Below are 21,385 nucleotides of genomic sequence, written 5' to 3' on the forward strand. Positions count from 1 at the left end.
AACCAGGGAAGAAAAGAGAGGGAAGAGTGAAGGAAAAAGGAAAAGAAAAAGAGAGGGGACAGTTCCCCCTCTTGTCTCTCGGCCAAAACCAAAAGAGAAAAGGGAGAGAAGAAAAAGGGCAGGGGAGAAAAAGAAGGGACCATGTCATTGCATGTGCCATGGTGTGTCCCAAGTGCAATTTCACAAGATGAAGGAAAATATGGGAAAAGCATAAATAAAATGGGGTGGTGTTGGTGTAACCCTAGGTGATACTATGTCATTTTCCCAATAAGGGAGGGAAGTGTTTCCCCCACATTAGGGTGGTGATGGTCAACAGCAACAAGCTAGGGTTCTTAGTAAAAAGAAATAGTGGTGAAGGTCATATTCAATCACAAAATGGTTCAAACCCTACTGATTTTTAAAAAGGGTTTCTAATATTAACCAGGGTAACTCCCTAATTTAAATAAACCTAATGAAATTTTCAAGACCAGAACACACATGAACTCAATCAAAAACCCAAGCAATCATAAAATGAAAAGTTTTTTGTTGGCCCACAATTTAAAACAGGAGGAAAAATGCAGGTTCTAAGAAAATGGGGTGTTACAGACCTTCCCCCCTTAGAAGAATCTCGTCCCGAGATTCCACGGCTAGGTGTTTGAACAGATGGGGAAACTCTTGTCTCAGATAGTCCTCTCTTTCCCAGGTGGCTTCATCTTCAGAGTGATTACTCCATTGGACCTTGAAGAACTTAATCTTCCTTCGGCGAGTAACCCTAATGGCTTCTTCCAAGATACGAATGGGATTCTCTCGGTAGGTTAAGTCGTGGTTGAGGTCTATTACACGATAGTCGATATCCTTGAAGACTTCCGTTTTGTTAGGTGCTTGGAGACATTTCCGAAGTTGAGAGATATGGAAAACATCATGGAATTCCGACAATTCAGGGGGTAGCTCAAGTTGGTAGGACACTTCTCCTCTTCGTCCTAGCACCTTGAAAGGACCAATATACCTGGGCGCAAGCTTGCCCTTGACATGAAAACGTTTCATTCCTTTGAGAGGGGTTACCCGAAGATAGGCGAAATCTCCGGTGCCGAAAGTTAATTCCCGCCGCTTGCTGTCGGCGTAACTCTTCCGGCGGGACTGTGCAGCTTTTAGACGGTCACGGATAAGCTGAACTTGTTCTTCCGCTTCTCGAAGTATGTCTGGACCGAACACTTGGCTTTCTCCGGTCTCGGTCCAGTTGAGAGGGGTTCGGCATTTCCTCCCATAGAGGGCTTCAAAGGGGGCCATCCGAAGACTGGCTTGATAGCTGTTATTATAAGAGAACTCGGCGAAAGGCAGGCAATCTTCCCATTTGGTTCCATAAGCGAGAACACATGCTCGGAGCATGTCTTCCAGAATCTGGTTCACCCTTTCGGTCTGTCCTCCGGTCTGAGGATGGTAGGCTGTGCTGAAAGATAGTTTGGTACCCATGGCTTCGTGAAGCTGTTTCCAGAAATGAGAGGTAAACTGGGTTCCTCGATCAGATACGATGACTTTGGGAACTCCATGAAGACTGACAATCCTTGAGATATACAGATCAGCTAACGCTTTTCCACGATCGGTGGTTTTGACAGGCAGGAAATGAGCGACTTTGGTGAGACGATCGACTATCACCCAAATGGAATCATGTCCACGGCTAGATTTGGGAAGTCCGGTGATAAAGTCCATTCCCACTTCTTCCCATTTCCACACCGGTATCTTCAAAGGTTGTAGTAATCCGGCGGGGCGTTGGTGCTCAGCTTTAACTTTCTGGCAAACGTCACATCGAGCGATGAAGAAGGCAATATCCCGCTTCATCCCATGCCACCAAAAGGTGTCCTTCAAATCTTGATACATTTTAGATCCTCCAGGGTGAATATAATAAGGAGTATTATGGGCTTCCTCCATTATCAGATTTTTCAATTCAGGAATGTTTGGTACGCAGAGACGTCCATTGTACCACAGTACTCCATTTGAATCTATTGAAAATCCTTCTACTTTTTCCTTGTCCATGCGACGTTTGATCCCTTCAATACTTTTATGTCCTACTTGGGCTTCCTTGATTTGATCCCGTAGAGTTGGTTTGGCTTCCATGGCAGCAAGAAATCCATGGCTAACCAATTCCAATCCAAAATCTTCAAATTCTTGGTAAAGCAGGGGTTGCTCGACTTTCAATCGGTAGTTGAGGGAACAGGGTTCTCTGCTGAGGGCGTCGGCAACTACATTGGCTTTACCCGGGTGATAATGGATACTAAGATCATAGTCCTTGATGAGCTCAATCCATCTCCTTTGTCGCATGTTCAACTCCCTTTGGGTAAAAATATACTTGAGGCTTTTATGATCAGTGTATATATCACACCTGTTTCCTATAAGATAATGGCGCCAAGTCTTGAGAGCGTGAACTACGGCGGCTAACTCCAGATCATGGGTGGGGTAATTGGCCTCGTGAGGTTTAAGCTGTCGGGAGAGGTAAGAGATCACCTTCCCTTCTTGCATCAGAACACTTCCAAGACCAAGTTTGGAAGCATCACAATAGATCACGAAGTCCTTAGTGACGTCGGGCATGGTTAGGATGGGAGCTGAAACAAGTCGTCTTTTAAGCTCTTGAAAGCTTTCTTCGCACTTTTCTGTCCATTCAAATTTCTTACCCTTTTTAAGCAGGAGGGTCATTGGCTTGGCGATACTCGAGAATCCTTCAACGAACTTGCGGTAATATCCCGCCAATCCGAGGAAAGATCTCACTTCTGTAACATTCTTAGGGGGGTTGTCGGTCCACAATGGACTTGATCAAAGAGGGGTCAACAGAGAGTCCTTCGGCTGCCAATACGTGGCCAAGAAATCCAACTTCTTTGAGCCAAAATTGGCATTTACTGAACTTAGCATACAGTCGATGTTGCCTAAGGGTGCCCAAAACGAGTCGTAGATGTTCTTCATGCTCTTCCTCAGTTTTGGAATAAACCAAGATGTCATCAATAAACACTACCACAAACTTGTCTAGGTATTCCATGAAAACCTTGTTCATGAGATTCATGAAGTAGGCGGGGGCATTAGTGAGTCCAAAAGACATTACGGTGTACTCATACAATCCGTAACGGGTGGTGAAGGCAGTCTTGGGAATGTCGGTTTCTCTAACCTTGAGCTGGTGATACCCAGTGCGAAGGTCTATCTTGGAGAAAACTTTAGCTCCATTCATCTGATCAAACAAATCATCGATCTTGGGCAGAGGATACTTATTCTTAATGGTGACTTCGTTGAGCCTCCGGTAATCCACATATAATCGAATGGTTCCGTCTCTTTTGTCCACGAAGATCACAGGTGATCCCCATGGCGAAGCACTAGGTCGGATCAGTCCTTTGGCCAACATGTCATCCAATTGTCTCTTTAACTCGATTAGTTCTTGGGGGTTCATACGGTAAGGTCTCTGGGCTATGGGTGCGGTACCCGGAATCAGTTCTATGATGAACTCGATGTCACGGTCTGGGGGCATACCGGGCAATTCCTCCGGAAAGACATCAGGGTACTCACAGACAATAGGGACTTGTTCGAGATGGGGTCCAGAGATGCTTTTCCTACAGAAAGCTATGGATGAATGTACAATAGCGGTGTATTTTACTGGTAGACCTTGATCGTTGGTGAGGGTAATGGATTTTTCGACGCAGTCTATTCGTCCCTTATACTTGGTCATCCAATCCATTCCTAGTATTACCTCTAAGCCTTGGGCTCCTAAGATTATGAGGTCTGCCTGGAAAGGTACTTGGTGTATAATAATAGGAACTTGTTTGCAAGATAAGCGGGTTTTAGCGGTGGATCCAGGAATTTGGACTAGCATGAGGCGCTTCATTATGGTTGGTTTTAGCCCACTCTTCTTAACGAAGGGTTCGATAACGAAGGAATGAGATGCTCCGGAATCAAAAAGAACTCGGGCAGGAGTGGAGTTGACTAGGAACGTACCCATCACGATGTCCGGTGCTTCCTCTGCTTCTTCAGCACTAGCATGGTTCAGATGGCCATGAGCAGCATTTGCCTGCTTCTTGATAACAGGCTTCTTCCCTGACGCAGTCCTAGCTTGAGCTTGATTGGGTCTGGGGGCGTTGGCACGCTGAGGTGTCCTCATCTTGGTAGGGCAATCACGAGAGAAATGCCCCGGCTTCCCACAAGCAAAACATCCATCTCCTTGAGGACGAGCTGGCTGATTGGGGCGAGGGTTGTTATTATACCCTCCTCCTCCGGAACGGTGCTGTGGAGCTGAACGGTTGGGGGTGTAGTTGTTGGAGCGATAAGCTGGAGCTGGGGTTGAGTTCCTCTGAGGTGGGTTGGCAGGCCTTGATGAGGGCGGACTGCGGTACTTGGGGTTGTTGGGTCCACTCTGCTGCTGTTGCATCTTGCGCTTCCTAGTTTCATAGGCAGCCTTGCGCTTAGACTCCACCATAATAGCGGCATCCACAAGCGCTTCCAAGTCGGGGTAAGGTACTGCCACTAGGATACTCTGAATCTCCTCATGCAGACCATTCATGAAACGGTCGCGCTTCTTCTCGTCGGTGTCAACATCTTGTGGTGCATACCTGGCCAGAGTGTTGAACTTCTCAAGATAATCCACCACGTTGGAGTTGTTCTGCTTCAGGTTGAAAAATTCGTCACGCTTCATCTTGATCAGACCCGTGGGAATGTGAGCCTTACGGAACTTGGCGGTGAATTCCACCCAGTTGATGACATGATCAGGAGCTTGCATGGCCTTGACATTCTCCCACCAAGCCCGAGCGGGTCCCGAGAGAAAGTGAGTGGCGAGAAGAACTTTCTCGTGATCTCCTACCGCGGCGACTTCAAGGTTGTTCTCAATGGTGCGGAGCCAGTCATCCGCATCGAGGGGAGCGACACACTTGGAGAACACGGGCGGGTTGGTATTCTGAAAGTCCCTAAGGCGGGATCTTGGTGCTTCCTCGCCGTGTCCTTCTCCTTCTTCGTTGTTGCGGTTTCCCGCGGCGGCTTGGGCAATCTGCCTAAGTGCGGCTATGTTTGCCTCACTTTCCGCACGAGCGCGTTGGCGGTCTTCCATCAAGAGGCGCAAGATTTGTGTCATGTCAGGATCCGGGGGTGGTGGTGGATTGTCGGAAGTGTTACCTCCACGGCGGGTCTCAACCATCTGGAGAGGTGAAGATGATAGACATGGAAATGAGATGGTGAAAAAGTTCGGGGGTTTTAAGTGCCGTTTACATAAGGGGAAGGAATGTGCATGCATGAGCAAGAAAAACTCCAAATAAAAGGAAACAAAAGCGAACACAAATACTAACATTCAACCATAAACATTGGTAGCACCAAAAGCATCAAGTTCACATCCAACATGGTCACATAAGGACCAACAAGTTCGTTGCATCATACGGGACATCCTAACATAGACCAAGTCTCGAAGGTGCACATCTAGAAATCATCAAGTGGTGCGGAAGGGCCATCGAACGGGGGCTCCTCGGGATCCTCCTCATCATCCGGAGTAGCCTCCACGGTGTGGAGTGGTGCGGGTTCCTCGGGCGCGTCGTTGATGAAGGCGCGGTCCTCGTCATCTTCTTCATCTAGCCCATCAAGTCCTTCCTCCTCCATGAAATCCTCATCATCACTAACAAGTGCGGTGTTCTCCTTGCGGATGTCCTCGCCATCATCCGGGGCGTCCTCGAGCTTGTCCTCGGCGTCGCGGAGGGCGGCCTTGAGGTGCATAACCTTGACCTTAAGCATGTAGTTGGACTCGCGGATACGGAGGGTCTTCTTTTGGTTCACACACATAAATATATAGAAGACTTCCTACACCGTTGGTCAAGATCCTACAAAATCCTGAGTCGCTGCATAGAAATGGTCCATCGATCAAGTACTTATATTCGGATGGTCCGCCGTTGGCGAGGATGCTACCAATGAAAACCAGCAGGACGAGGAGGGTCAGCATCAGCCGAACCGAGGCCGTTTAGTACTTCTGTGCCATTGTTGCTGGCTTCCTGTATTTGATGTCGAGTACAATGCCAACTCGAGAACTTATATAGAGCAGCAGCCTAGGTGCAAATGGAACGGATGGTACTTCTGCTTTGGGGTTGTGTGCCGGACAAGTGAGGAGTAGTAGAAAGATGGACATGCAAGTGAGAACGCACATGGTAGCTAGCTATACATGCATTGACTGACTATCGATTCTTTCTAAAGCATGACCTGACCTGTGTCCTGGAACATCTAGGCCCTTTTTTTCCAAAATCTTGCAATCAAGTGGTGATTGAAACTTTGGAGGTTGGTGGATTACCTGAGCCACCATCATGGAAGAGCTAGCTATACATGCATTGACTGACTGTCGATTCTTTCTAAAGCATGACCTGACATGTGTCCTGGAACATCTATGTCTCTTTTTCCAAAATATTGGAATCAAGTGGTGATTGAAACTTTTGGGGATTGGTGCCTTGGTGGATTACCTGAGCCACCATCATGGAAGTTAAGGAACATCTAGGCCCTCTTTTCCAAAATCTTGCAATCAAGTGGTGATTGAAACTTTGGGGGTTGGTGGATTACCTGAGCCACCATCATGGAAGAGCTAGCTATATATGCATTGACTGACTATCGATTCTTTCTAAAGCATGACCTGACCTATTTCCTGGAACATCTGTGTCCCTTTTTTCCAAAATATTGGAATCAAGTGGTGATTGAAACTTTGGGGATTGGTGCCTTGGTGGATTACCTGAGCCACCATCATGGAAGTTAAGGAAAACCGTCAAATCAAGTAAATTGACTGACTTGCACATATGACTGAATTTTGTTTATCAATTGGTTCTAGTTTCAACTTCAATATTGCAAACTCTTGATCAATTGTAAATTGCTTGGTTCTATATACTGCGAGTTAACACATGGCCTTGGCCAAGCATCTGTTGGCATTCGTGTGAGAAATCCAATATCAAGTTGAATGCATATATATTATTTTTGCCAGGTGGACTCAAGGGATGACCGAGGATTAAGGGTGTGTTTTGTAGCCCGGCAAACCCAGATATTCTCATCTCAACCTAGCTCAACCAACTTTTTGTTGTTTGTTAGCCCGGCTCAGGTCATCTCGGCAGTTCTCACCTCATACGAAAAAGCCCTCTCAGCCAGGCCGGGTTGGGAAGCTCAAATCGAGCTTCACAACCCACCTAGGCTGAGTTCATCCCCGCATTCCAATGTAGAAGCCCCATGCGCACCCCCATACCCTCATCCCTACCTCCTTCTCTCCTCATTTCCCCTTCTTCTTTCTCTCCCGTCGGCATCCAGCCCCACTGCCTCCCTCCTGCCGATGCCCTCCGGCCCCACGGGCTCCCTCCCGCCCGCACCCTCCCGCCTGCATGGCCTCCGTCCCTCCCTCCGGCGTCGGGCGGACGCAGTGGCTTGCGTGGGTAGAGGCGGAAACTCGTGCCGACCACATCCACCATGCCTCCACGCGACCATGCGGCGCCGCCTCCTTACTCCGCCATGGCCCTCCACCAACATCGCCTCATCACGGCGATACGACAGCAAAGTAGTGCCGCCTCCTTGCGCCACCACGACAGCAACACATCCACGCGACCACAGCAACATGCCAGCGTATCCATGGCCATCCACGACCAGCGCCGCGATGGCCAGCCATGGATAGCGCCGCGACAGAGTGAAAGGACACAAGCATAGATCTCCACAAGTGAGTGTTCTGTTCATATATATCCGTGCATAGATCTCCACTTGTGAGTTTTCCAAGTTGACTAATATTGATGAATTTGAATATGTAGGCTCGACAGAATGCAGCAAAAGACTATCACGAATTGGGCAGATCATCATAGCAAGTACATCACGGAGTGCTGGGAACTGCTTCACAAGGCCGCAAAAACTCGAGATGATACTACTCGGAGGTTCGATATTGATGCATTTGACTATTATGTTTCTTGGCTTTTTTTCGAAATGGGGGAAAAATCACCTCAGCTTCTGCATTCAAGGGATGCACACGGCTTTTTTATTTGATTATTCACAACATCTTACAAGAGCAATACAAAAGATCAAACTAGAAGCCACCTCGCTAAACCTACAAAGGGATGAAGGGGTGATAAAATACCAACTCACATTATCCAAACAACCAAATGCCTTCCCAATCCGCCAAATAGCAGGTGGGAAGCACATCCAGTCAAGCAGACTCTCAGCGCACGCAAACACACACACCATAGAAATCGCTACCGCCGTCTTCCTCGCACCCATCTTCAAGAGGGATCACCGCACTGACCTTGCTAGCCGTCGATGTCACCATGACGCCAGACAACTCCACCATCTACACGCGTCCAGCAGACCGCGCCCGGCTTCGATACCCTGTAGCTCCACGCCGCCGAGAATCATCAACTTCAACATGGTAGATGAACACTACTCCACCAAAGATCCACCTCCATCTAGCCGCTGCTCCAAAAATGATGCCCCAAGAGGTAGAACAATGCAGGAAGCACCGTCATCATCCGATCCGAGAGATCCGGATCTAGGGTTTCCCCCGGAGCAGCACGAGTGAGTAGCCGCAGACTGCAACAATGATGCCTTCAAGAAAGAAGCAATGCCTAACGCCGCCATCTCCCGCCAATCGTGGCACGGTTTTCACTGACAGCCGCTAGTCCCCAACTCGGCAAGAGCCAGCGGATATGCCAGCAAAGATGATGCCTTCGCAAGGGAGCGACGCCAATAGCCGCCGCCATCATCCACCAATAGCGATGTCAAGGCGCGGTTTTCACCGGTGGCCCCTTCACCGCTAGCTCGTCGTCGACTAGTTCTTCATCACCGGAGTAGACGGATCTCGTGATCCGCCACCCCAGCAACCAGCCGACCACCTCCGGCGAAGGAGGAGGCCGCCATCACCATGCCCAGGACAGTCGCCCATGGCGTCCTCGTGCCTCGGAACAAACCCAGAAGCCTGCACGAAGCCGGCATCGTTGTCAACGCAGCAGGATGATCGCAGCCCACCCGAGCCCGTTAGGACCCAGATCGGACCCGAACCACCGCCGCCGCCCGCCAAAACAATGGAGATACTCTCCATCCTCTAGTCGCCACCGCTCCATGGCACCACCATCGACAGCCGATGCGGATCGCTGCTGCCGGAGACGTGAACCCGCGCCCCCACGCTTGTCGTGGTCGAGGAAGTCCGCCGCCACGCCTCCAGGTCTTTGCCCGGTGGCTCCTCAAGCGGCGGCGGCGGGAGGAGGGGATCCGCTGGGGAGGGGGAGGAGGGGAGTCGCTGGGGGCCGCCCGACGCGGCACCGCCGCACGGGTGCGAGAGGAGATGGGGTGCGGCCGGGTTACATGGTGCACCAGCATTCACACGACAAGAGACACTGGAGCTACCCAATCCTGGTTTTGATGACACAACAAGAGACACTAGAGCTACCCAATCCAGTACAACAATAGACACTGGAGATCGTTAGGCACAACACTGGCACGATTTAGGCATTGGCATTACCTCTGGGACGACGGTCCGACAAAGAACTTGCGAGATTCGCTAAGGTATGTCGCAATAGCATCTTGCCTTCTTCTCGTTAAGTTAATCTCATATTGTTATTTCTAATGTGACAGACTAGCATTGCTCGTGTACGTTCATTGTACGCAATCCTTGGTTGCCGTTCTATGGTGGACACAATGCCTAGCGGCTCGAGATCAAACTTGGCTTATGGAGAGAGCACGAGCGGTCAGAACATCGAGCTTGAGAATGATATTGATGAGGATCTAGTGGATGTGCCCGAGGAGGAACTCGAGGCTGAGGTGGATGACTTCTTGGGACGGGTATGTGTTTGTTAATACAAACTCTTATTTGATTGCATCATGTGTTTTTTGCTAACCATTTCAATTCTATGCTGAATATGCGATGGAGAGGGAGGTGGATGGACAAGATCTTGACGAGATAAACACTTCTCATCTAGAAGATGCTCCAGAGCTGACTCGGCTTATTTAGCCTTGCGACTTTGGTCTCAAACCGAGGAGGCTTTATGAGCGTTGGACTTCGGAGTAGAAGACAAGATATCAGCGTCTTCGACCATGCCTTAGGCGTTCAGCTATCACTCTCAAGAAATGTGAGAGCTAAGAGCAAAAAAAATGAGAACCGCCTTGATGCGTTGTCCAATTTGTCATGAACTATGTTAAACTCTATCGTGTATCATGTTGAACTCTGTCATGAATTTGATGTTATTTTTTATCAAATTATCGTGAAAACATTGCCATCGGTACTGTTGAAATATTGTTGTCAAAGTAAACTGACAGTAGTGTTGCAAACAGATCATGTGAAAGTCTGGAATCATGACGCCGTGACCTCTGGCGCCATGTCTGAAAAACACGGCGCCGCGTCGGCGGGCATTATGGGCTTGCTCTGGTCCTTGCCCACAACCAAAGTTCACAACCATGATGCCCAGCACCAAGGCGCCATGGTTCCGAAAGCATGGCGCCGTTAACCTCAGATGCGGGCTAGGGTCGTCCACGTAAGAAAATACTACGGCGCTGAGGTACCTGGTGCCGTGCTATCAAACCATGACGCCGAGCTGTTCGGGGCCGTGCTAAAGAGTTAGATTATTGAAATAGTGTTCGGAGTTCATTTTGTGAAATACTTACCAAAAAGGAATTTTTGACACAAAGGACCACTTGCCCCAACGAATTGACAAAAAGGACCACCTGCGAACGGAATTACCAAAAAAGACCACCTCCGATGTGGCGGCACGGCCCCCAGGCGACACGTGGAGGGTGCCGCCGGAGCAAGTGGCGGCAGGGCTTGCCGCCGCAGTACATGGCGGCACGTTTACTCGCCAGTTTCGCTGCGGGACGCCGTCTAGCCTTGGTGGGCCATGCCGCTCCCATCGGTGGCGGCAGGACGACTTGGTAGGGTGCCGCCGCAGCATCTGGCGGCAGGCTCCACCGTGCCGACAACCGATCAAAACTGGCGCTGCGAGCTTCTAGCCAGCTAACGGGCGATTAGGTTCGATCGAGTGTGTGCCTCTCGCCTGTCCTACACACATGCATTGGTGTAAATGTGATGGCGTGGGGCCGCGTACGTGCTCGCGTCCATGCATGAGAAAGGTGTTAGGGCATCTCCAGCGGCGCGACGCATTTTAGCGTCCGCGCGCGTCCGTTTGCGTCGGTTCTTTTGGTCGAAAACGACCGCGCGTTCGTTTGCGTCGGGGTGGCTCCAGCGGCACGACGCATTTTTTTTAGGACGAATCATTTTTTTTGAACTGAAACATAATTTACAAAAACTGAAACATAAACTTACATACTTGAAAACATAAAAAAAACCTAAAACGCCTACTGCTGCGCATCGTGGCCGTGCTGCTCCTCGTCGCTGTCGAGCAAGATGACCTCAGGTATGTCCCACGGCCAGTAGCCATCCGGGGGAGCGTACGCCGGGCGCGATGGCGGTGCTCGAGGCTGAGGAGGCAGCGGCTGAGGCGGCGGTGGAGGCGCCCAGGGCTGCGGCTGTGGCGGCGGATGAGGAGCCCAGCCATAAGGCTGTTGCGGCAGTGGGGGAGGCGCCCAAGGCTGGTACTGGAGGGATGGGCACCCGGCGGCAGCTGAGCCGCCAGCCGCCAGGCAGCTGCACGCCGGACCAGGCGTCGCACGGCACCCATTTGCCGTGCATGAGCCTCCCCACCGTGACGGGGAGCGGCACCTTCTTGCTGCCGCTGCCGGAGGCCTCGAAGTCGTTCTTCTTCCCCATGGCGCAGCGTCGGTTGTGGTGCGAGTGGAGCTGTGGGCGAAGGAGCAACGCGGCCGCTGGACGGGATACGATGCCATTGAAGGCGGCGCAGAAGCCCAGCCGCCGCCCGCCAGTGCACGCGCAGAACAGGAAGCTGCGGCATTCATGGCGGCGCAGACGCGGAAGCGTTGACCGCGGAAGCGATGGCCGCGGAAGCGATGCCCTCCATGCAGGCTCGCTGCCAGGCGGGCCCGGTGGAGACCGCAGCGGACACTTTGCGCGTCCGCGTAGCGTCCGCCGAGACGCAAACCTGGCGCATATTTGGGCCAGGTTTGCGTCTCCGCGGACGGCCCGGTCACTTTGCGTCGTGCCGCTGGAGACGGTGCCAGACGCATTTACGACCAAAGCGAACGCAAACGGTCGCTGAGCGCGCCGCTGGAGATGCCCTTAGGTATCTCCAATTGGACGATTTAAACAGACGTTGAGCTACCGCTTGCGTCCGCTCGGACCCAAAATACGTCTGGTACCATCTCCAGCAGGATGATGCATGTCCGCAGCGACGCAAATCCGGCGCATATTTGCACCTGGAATGCGTCGCGGCGGATACTGCGCGGACGCACCAAGTGACCGCTCGCTTCTCCACCAGGCCCGCTCTGCAGCGAGCCTGTATCGAGGACATCGCTTCTGCGGCCATCGCTTCCGTGGTCAGCGCTTTCGCGTCTGCGCCGCAGCCTTCGCCATCAATGTCGCGGTTGCCTCTTCTTCGCGCGCACCGACAGGCGGCGGCTGGGCTTCTGCGCCGCCTTCAATGGCATCATTTTCCGCGCGCAACCGGCCTTAAAAGTCCACCGGCGTCGTTCCTCCATCATTCCTACCACCACCGCCGCAACACCATGGGGAAGAAGAAGAATGACTTTGAGGCGTCCGAGAGCGGCACCAAGAAGGGGGAGCGGCCGCATAGGGTGTCGTTGCCCATCAACATGGGAAGGTTGATGCACGCGGACTGGACACCGTGCGATGCCTGGGGGACGTCGGACGTGCACATGCCTGGCGGCTGGCGCATCTATCTCGAGTCCACATTTAATAAGACTCGAGCACCGACAGGTGGCGATGCCCTTAAACGTGAGGGCATCTTCAACCGGGCGACGTAAACGGACGTTGAGCGACTATGGCGGAGGCCAAGGACGACAGTGATGACTACGTCGCCTGCATTTTCCATGAATGTCAAGCGGCTATGGCGGAGGGCCAGAAGTTCAAGTACCCAACGATGATCACAGACGACGGGATCGAGAGGCTCGGCGTCCTCGTCTCGGTGGTGGACTGACCGGTGCAGCCGCCGCTGCCCCGGTATGCTACCGGCATCATGCCGCTGGGCGTCACAGAGGAAGAGGCCTTACGACGGGCTTCTCCACCCCCAACACCGTCGGCGGCACCGGCATGGGCTTCTCCACCTCCAACACCGGCGGCGGCACCGGCGTATGTTCCATCGGTTCCCAACTGGCCGTGGCCGGTACCGGATTTCGTCGTGATCGACGACGACGATTAGGCGCAGGCGTTAGTTTTTATAGTTTATTTGTGTTTCTTTACTATGTCAATTATGTTTTTATGTTCAAAAAAATACAAAATCAAGAAAAAATGCGTCGTGCCGCTGGAGCCACCCCTAACGCAAATAAACGAGTGATCGATTTCGACCATTTAGACCGACACGAACGGACGTACACGAATATTTTGGGCGATCTAGATTTCCGTCGTCGCACGGATCATGATTTTGAATCGGAATGCACCAGCTTCTTGCATGCATTTGCGTAAATGTGATGGCGTGGGGCTGGCGTACGCGCGGGCGTCCATGCATGGGAATAGCGTGGGACCGGGCCCAACCCTCTGTGCATCAGATGAGTACGCATGGCGTAGCTAATCGCCCCTTAGCTAGCTAGAAGCTCGCAGAGCGCTGTTCTGAGCAGTTGTTGGCACGGTGAAGCCTGCCGCCAGATGCTGCGGCGGCACCCTACCACGTCATCCTGCCGCCACTGATGGGAGCGGCATGGCCCACCAAGGCTAGACGGCGTCCCACAGCAAAGCTGGCGAGTAAACGTGCCGCAATGTACGGCGGCGGCAAGTCCTGCCGCCACTTGCTCCGGCGGCACCATCCACGTGTCGCCTGGGGGCCGTGCCGCCACATTGTAGGTGGTCTTTTTTGGCAATTCCGTTCGCAGGTGGTCTTTTTTGGCAATTCGTTGGAGTAAGTGGTCCTTTATGTCAAAATATCACCAAAAAGGGTCAATTCTGTCGAAATCTACCCGCTGAGTTGTACTGCTTAGTTTGCTCAGTGTGACTCCTGCGAAGTCTTTATATCGGGGCTCTTCGAAATTTTGCCGTACCGCTAGTTGATATGTCATCAGGAAAAATGCCAGCAATCCAACCCACTGTCTGATACAGTGCAAAAGAGAACACGTTGTTGGTCTGCACCGCAAGGATGACATTATCTGATACTATATCCTAAATAATGTGTTATATTATACTTCAATAGTAACAAACTAAGATGGACAGCTGGTGATGGTTAACATGGGGTGCTACCCTGTTGTTCAGTTTGATGGTTGCCGCTAGCAATTGTCCTTTGTGTGGTTGCGGGCTCTGTCTCACAGTAGATTTGGCAATGATGGTGGCTAAATTTAGCAAATGAGAATATGTAGCTGTTTTGTTTCAGGGATAAGATTTGATCAGGTTGAACTTAAGATTGATAAATCCACACCTCGTGCAGCCGTGCTTCCTCTTCAGTCTCCACACCTCGTGCATCCGTGCTACCCTTCCTTCTTAACATGGAAGGGGAACTGCCATGGTATATCGAATGAGAAAAGGAGCATTTTTTAATTTAAGTGGGGGCAATGTGTGCCAAAGCTAAGTACGGTAGATTTTGGAATATGGAAAACCTGTCGAAGTTTAAAGTTGGCAAAAAGGAGTTGTTCAAGCTATCATATTTTAATATTTGCATATAATTAACCTTAAATTTTTATGTTAAGATAAAACTTTGACATGCAATTACCCTATTAATATGTAATGTACATGATGTGTAATTTTTTGTACATTGTACATATGAGTAGAGATGTTAATTACCATTTATTTGTTTTCTTTATTTCACTGGTGAGATCCTATTGCTTCTTATTTATAGTTCAAGGTACGGAACGTGAGTTATATTATAAAAATTAGCTCAATAAGTTTTTAATTAGAAACTACATACACGTATAAATTCTAGTCATGGGCAGTATAAAAACTAAAAGCCTCTTCTCACTTTGCTTTTGCCACGAGATTGTTGTTGAGAACCTTGCGTCACCATTGAATCTAAGTAAATATTGACCGTCTTTTAAAAATGTTCTTTTGACTTGTTTTCACATAATATAATATATTCAGAATCATCTGATGCTTTTTAAAGCATGTTCTCGAATGTTTTAAAAAATCTTCAAAATATTAAAGACAAAAGGTTGCAATATTTGGTTTGCAACACAAACACTTTTTATTTTTCTATAACCAGTACAAGCACCAATCCGAAGAACATGCACACTGATCGACTACACGTCGAGAACATATATAGTACATAAGCCGCTGCCCAAGCACGATCGAGATCCTGCTAAATCCTGCTCGCGGCTTAGAAATGGTCCATCGATCAAGTACTTATGAGCCACCATGGATTGGTGGGCAATTTCCTTGAAAGGCTGCCACAAATGATAAACAAAAAAAACAAGTTAGCTAAGCAGAAAGAGAAACCTGAGGCGGTTAGTGAAATACGGCTTTCTAAGGCCAGCCGTATGGCAAAAAAAGAGAGATAAACAAGAGAGGGGAGCAGTGTGAGCTAGCTTACCTTCGCTACATTTGGATGGTCCACGAGCACCTTTGGCGAGGATGCTACCAACGAAAACCAGCAGAACGAGGAGGGTCAGCATCAGCCTAACCGAGGCCGTTGAGTACTTCTGTGCCATTGTTGTTGGCTTCCTGTATTTGCTGCCGAGTAGTACGATTTGTAATGCCAACTCGATCACTTATATAGAGCAGCAAGGTAGGTGCAAATGTGACGAATGGTACTTTTGCTAAGGCCTTAACTTTTGCTTTGGGGTGGTGTGCCGGACAAGTGAGGAGTAGTAGAAAGATGGACATGCAAGTGGGAACGCACATGGTAGCTAGCTAAACATGCATTGACTGACTATCGGTTCTTTCTAAAGCATGACCTTACCTGTGTCCTGGAACATCTATGTCCTTTTTTTTTCCAAAATCTTGGAGTCAAGTGGTGATTGAAACTTTGGGGGTTGGTGGATTACCTGAGTCGCCATCATGGAAGAGCTAGCTATACATGGTCTGACCTGTGTCCTGGAACATCTATGTCCTTTTTTTCCAAAATCTTGGAGTCAAGTGGAGTCAAGTGGTGATTGAAACTTTGGGGGTTGGTGGATTACCTGAGTCGCCATCATGGAAGTTACGGAAACCCGTCAAATCAAGTAAATTGACCGACTTCCACATATGACTGAATTTTGTTTAGCAATTCGTTCTAGTTTCAACTTCAATATTGCAAACTATTGATCAATTGCAAATTGCTTGGGTCTATATATACTGCGAGTTAAGACAAAGCCTCGGCCATGCATCTGTTGGCACTCATGTGAGAAAAACCAATATCAAGTTGAATGCATATATATTATTTTCTCCAGGTGGACTCAAGGGATGAGTGAGGATTAAGATGCTTACCTTAGCTTCGATTAGTTGCCATAATGGAAGGGAGGGAATCTCATTGTGTACGGTACAGTGGAGGTTAGGAAGTGACATCAAATAAGAAACGCATAATGTATTGTAAACTGACTGGTGACTTCTTGCACAGGTACCGTGATAAACAGATTAATTCATTTTTCAATTTCGAGGTCATTTTACAAATACTGCCAGTCAAAGTTTTGTAGTTTTGACAATCGCTGAATAAAAATGGATCCTGTAGATTGAGAAGGTTAAGGTTAGTGTTGTTGGATTTTCACAAATAAGAACTTCATAAAGTGCAATCCTTTTTTATTTGAAATATTATACTTTTTACTAAAATTGCTACGCAAAGTGCCACCTTAATTTTATCAGTCACGTCTTAAAAAGACTGTATACTACTTTAGATCAGAGGGAGTATACATATAGTTAATGGGGAAAGATCGAGTTGAGTTCCTTTATTAACAAATAAGTGGCCAAATTCGCAAACAATCTTTTTGGTAGTTGGCGGGATCAAGTTGGGCCGGTTGGAAAGGTAGTATGAAAGTAGGACCGAGATTCCTCTTTGATTCAATGTGGAAGATAGACTAAATCACCCAGGGGGCACTTTCGTCTGCAAGCAGCAACTAAGTGCGTGCAACCAAGGAGCTTGCAGCAGCAACTTACCTTTCCCTTTTATAAATTGCAGCATATCAATAGTACAAAAATCAGACCACGCAGCCTATTGAAGAAGTAGCACAACATGTGTGACACACCGAGAAGGCTCCTAGCCATTGTTGCCGTGGCCTCTCTTTTGAACTTCACTGCCGCTGCTTCTTCTTCTTCCTCATCTAACACCGACGACTTACAAACGCTCCTTTGCTTGCAGCTCCATCTCTCCAGCAGCCCTGCTGCCAGCAGGCGTCTTGGCTCATGGGCGCAGAACAGCTCCCTCCATTTCTGCAGCTGGCACGGCGTCACTTGCAGCAACGAGTCTCATGTCGTCGCACTGGACCTCGAGAAGTCCAGCCTCGATGGCCAGATACCACCCTGCATCGCCAACCTCACCCTCCTCTCAAGAGTCCACTTCCCGGGCAATCTGCTTAGCGGCCACATTCCGGCGCAGCTTGGTGACCTCAGCAGGTTGACCTACCTTAACCTCAGCTACAATAGCCTCACCGGTTCAATCCCCAGCACCCTGTCTTCCACCACATCCCCCCAGCTGCAGGTGATCGATCTTGGTAACAACCAGCTCACTGGAGACATCCCAGAAACACTCGGGGCACTCCACAACCTCTCTGTTCTACGCCTCACTCTCAACAGCTTGACGGGCCACATTCCCCTCTCGCTCGGAAGCAGCGGATCTTCCCTTGTCTCCGTGATTCTCACAAACAATTCCCTCACGGGACCCGTGCCGCCGGCCCTCGCTAGCAGCTCATCTCTTCAGGTGTTGGACCTGGTAAGGAACAACCTCGACGGAGAGATCCCTGCTGCCCTCTTCAACAGCACATCGCTCCAGAGACTAGCCCTTGGATGGAACAACTTTGCGGGGTCCATACCAGCTGTTTCAAATGTCGACTCGCCCCTGCAGTCTCTCATATTGTCGGTGAATAACCTTGCAGGCACCATACCTTGGACTCTGGGTAATTTCTCTTCCCTTCGGACGCTCCTGCTTGCGGCCAACAGTTTTCAAGGAAGCATCCCTGTGAGCATAGGAGAGATCCCAAACTTGCAAGTACTAGACATGTCTTACAACCGTTTGTCGGGGACTGTCCCACCCTCCCTATACAACTTGTCTTAACTCACCTACCTTAGCTTAGCCGTCAATGATTTCATCGGGGGCATTCCGTTTGACATCGGGTACACCCTTCCAAGCATCCAAACACTCATCTTGCAACAAAATAACTTCCAGGGCAAAATCCCTCTATCTCTAGCCAATGCAACCGGTTTTATGTCCATTAACCTAGGGGCTAATGCATTTCATGGTGTTATCCCTTCTTTTGGGTCCCTTCCTGCCTTAAATGACCTGATTCTGGCAAGTAACCAGCTCGAAGCTGGAGACTGGTCGTTCCTCTCCTCGTTGGCAAATTGCACGCAGCTGCAGGTCTTGTCTTTGGGAACCAACATGATGCAAGGGAATCTGCCGAGTTCAGTTGGTAGCCTTGCAAACAGCCTGCGGGCTTTGGTCCTGCACGCAAATATGATATGGGGAAGCATACCACCGGAGATAGGGAACCTCACAAACCTCGCATATATTAGGATGGAGCAGAATCAGTTTGCCGGGGATCTCCCCGATGCGATCGGAAACCTTGCAAACCTGACTTTCCTAAACCTGTCACGGAACAAGCTTTCAGGACAGATTCCACTTTCAATAGGCAAACTCCGCCAGCTGAACAAACTCCTCTTGCAAGATAATAATCTCAGCGGGCCCATTCCCAGGACGCTGGGTGATTGTAATGGTTTAATCACTCTCAACCTTTCATGTAACGCCTTGAATGAGAGCATACCAAAAGAGCTCTTCTTCCTTGACTCCTTATCAGAAGGTCTCGATCTGTCCCACAACCAGCTTTCTGGACAGATTCCACAGGAGATAGGTGGCTTGATTAACATAGGCCGACTGAATTTTTCCAACAACTATCTTTCTGGGCACATTCCGACTGCTCTAGGCTCTTGTGTCCGCTTAGAGTTCCTACGCCTGGAGTCCAACTCTCTTGATGGAAGAATTCCGGGGTCTTTCGTCAATTTAAGAGGTACTGTGGAAATTGATCTATCACGAAACAACTTGAGTGGTGAAATTCCAAACTTTTTTCAGTCCTTCAATTCTTTGAGGCTCCTCAACTTGTCCTTCAACGACCTTGAGGGCCAAATGCCACAAGGGGGGATATTTCGGAATTCTAGTGAGGTATTTGTCCAAGGGAACACCATGTTATGCTCTAGTTCCCCAATGTTACAAATCCCACTTTGCTTTGCATCATCGAGACACCGTCGCACTCGGCGCAATCTAATGATAACTGGGATTAGTGTGGCGGCTGTTGCGTTGGTTGCTTTATCATTTGTAGTATTTATTCTAGTAAAGAGGAGTAAGAGGTCCAAACAGTCAGATAATCCATCATTCACAGAGATGAAGAGCTTCTCATATGCTGATTTAGTCAAAGCAACAAATGGTTTCTCTCAAGACAACTTGGTTGGCTCGGGGGCATATGGAGCAGTATATAAAGCTGTACTTGAGTCTGAAACAATTGGAGTGGTTGCTATCAAAGTTTTCAAGCTTGATCAACTTGGAGCACCAAAAAGCTTCGTTGCTGAGTGTGAAGCCTTTAGAAACACTCGTCATCATAATCTTGTAAGAGTAATTTCGGTATGCTCAACATGGGACAACAGAGGGAATGACTTCAAAGCTCTTATTATTGAATACATGGCCAACGGCACCCTAGAGAGCTGGATTTATTCAGAAACAAGAAGACCGTTAAGTTTGACCTCTAGACTAACAATAGCAGTGGACATAGCTGCCGCATTGGATTATTTACATAACAGTTGCATCCCCCCTATAGTCCATTGTGATTTGAAGCCTAGCAACGTGCTTCTAGATGATGTCATGGGTGCCCGTCTCAGTGACTTTGGATTAGCTAAGTTCCTTCAAAGTAATAATTCTTCAAGTATCACTTCTTCTACAAGCTTAGCTGGACCAAGAGGATCAATTGGATACATTGCACCAGGTAAAACATTTACTATATTATTGTCTTCCCTCCACATAAAAATTATAGGATATCCGTACTATAATTCAAGTTTTACTTTTTGTTTCTTCAAAAGGAACCTTTTACAATTTTGAATAATCAACGTTGTAATATAACTGAATGTTAAACAATGCAGAGTATGGCATTGGGAACAAGATCTCAACAGGGGGTGATGTCTATAGCTATGGAATTATCATCCTAGAAATGCTCACGGGGAAACGGCCAACAAATGAGTTATTTAATAATGGTATGAGCCTTCAGAATTTTGTGGGAAATGCATTTCCCGAAAATATCCGTGAGATACTTGATCCGAGTATCCTCGCAAATTTCGGAGATGAAGGCGTGCACAGTAGCCTAGACCATGGAGAGCATGCAACAGTGGGAATGCCGAGCTGCATTATGCAACTTGTGAAGCTTGGCCTCTCATGCTCTATGGAGACACCAAAAGATCGACCGGCAATGTCGGACGTTTACGCACAAGTCTCCGCAATCAAACGAGAATATTCAGCGCTGGACCTCGATAAGTAGGTCACTTTTTTTTTTTTGCTCGCACGCATGTTACCAGTGAGTTGTATAGTCTATGCTTAGTTTGCTCACTGTGGCCGATAGATATCATGCTGACAAGCCTCCATGTTGGGGTTCTTCGAAATTTTGATGTACTGATAATTGATAGTTCATCCAGATAAGTGCCACCGATCCACTGTGTGATAAAGTGGAAGAAACACGTTGTCGGTCTGCGGAAAGGATGTCAAGGATGACTCGTTGTCTGTAACATTCTAACTGTTTTATATTATATTGTAGCCGAGTAAAGTAACTATGCTGGACATCTGGTCATTGTTAACATTGTCAATCGATACTGACGATTACATTCTGAACTGTCTCTAGCAATTGCCGTCTGTGTTGTGTCGTTGTTTGCGGTCTAGTCATGAGAGATTTGGCAAAGATGGTAGCTAGATTTGGTAAATGTGAACATGTAGCTGTTTGTTTTAGGCATAAGATTTGATCAGGTTGAAAGCAAGATAGATACAATACAACAGTGATGCTTGTGGCTTAAGAGCATCTCTAGCAGAACCCGTAAAAACGCGAACTGAAAAACCGGAGTTCAGTTCACCCGCCCTACCCCGGCCTCGCCCGCGCCGCCCCGCCCCCGGCTCCGCCCGCTCCACCCCGCCCCAGCCCCGCCCGCGCTGCACCACCCCGCCCCGGCCTCCCCCGCGCGGCGCCGCCCCTCCCCGGCCACGCCCGCTCCGCCTCGAGCCGCCCAGCAGCGAGCTCACATCGCCCC

At 49.2% G+C, this 21,385-nt stretch overlaps 1 long non-coding RNA gene and 1 pseudogene across 1 annotated transcript; one reads left to right on the forward strand and one right to left on the reverse strand.

Moving 5' to 3' along the window:
- Nucleotides 1-15,124: 15,124 nt before the first annotated feature.
- On the reverse strand, nucleotides 15,125-15,703 carry LOC124699245. Its single transcript, XR_007001330.1, has 2 exons — nucleotides 15,516-15,703; nucleotides 15,125-15,369 (listed from the first exon to the last, which is right to left on the reverse strand). It is a non-coding gene; the product is annotated as an uncharacterized LOC124699245 (long non-coding RNA).
- Nucleotides 15,704-17,129: 1,426 nt separating this feature from the next.
- Nucleotides 17,130-20,628, forward strand: LOC124699246 (annotated as a pseudogene).
- Nucleotides 20,629-21,385: the final 757 nt, after the last annotated feature.

The sequence above is a fragment of the Lolium rigidum genome, chromosome 3, assembly GCF_022539505.1.
Source record: "Lolium rigidum isolate FL_2022 chromosome 3, APGP_CSIRO_Lrig_0.1, whole genome shotgun sequence".
NCBI lineage: Eukaryota > Viridiplantae > Streptophyta > Magnoliopsida > Poales > Poaceae > Lolium > Lolium rigidum.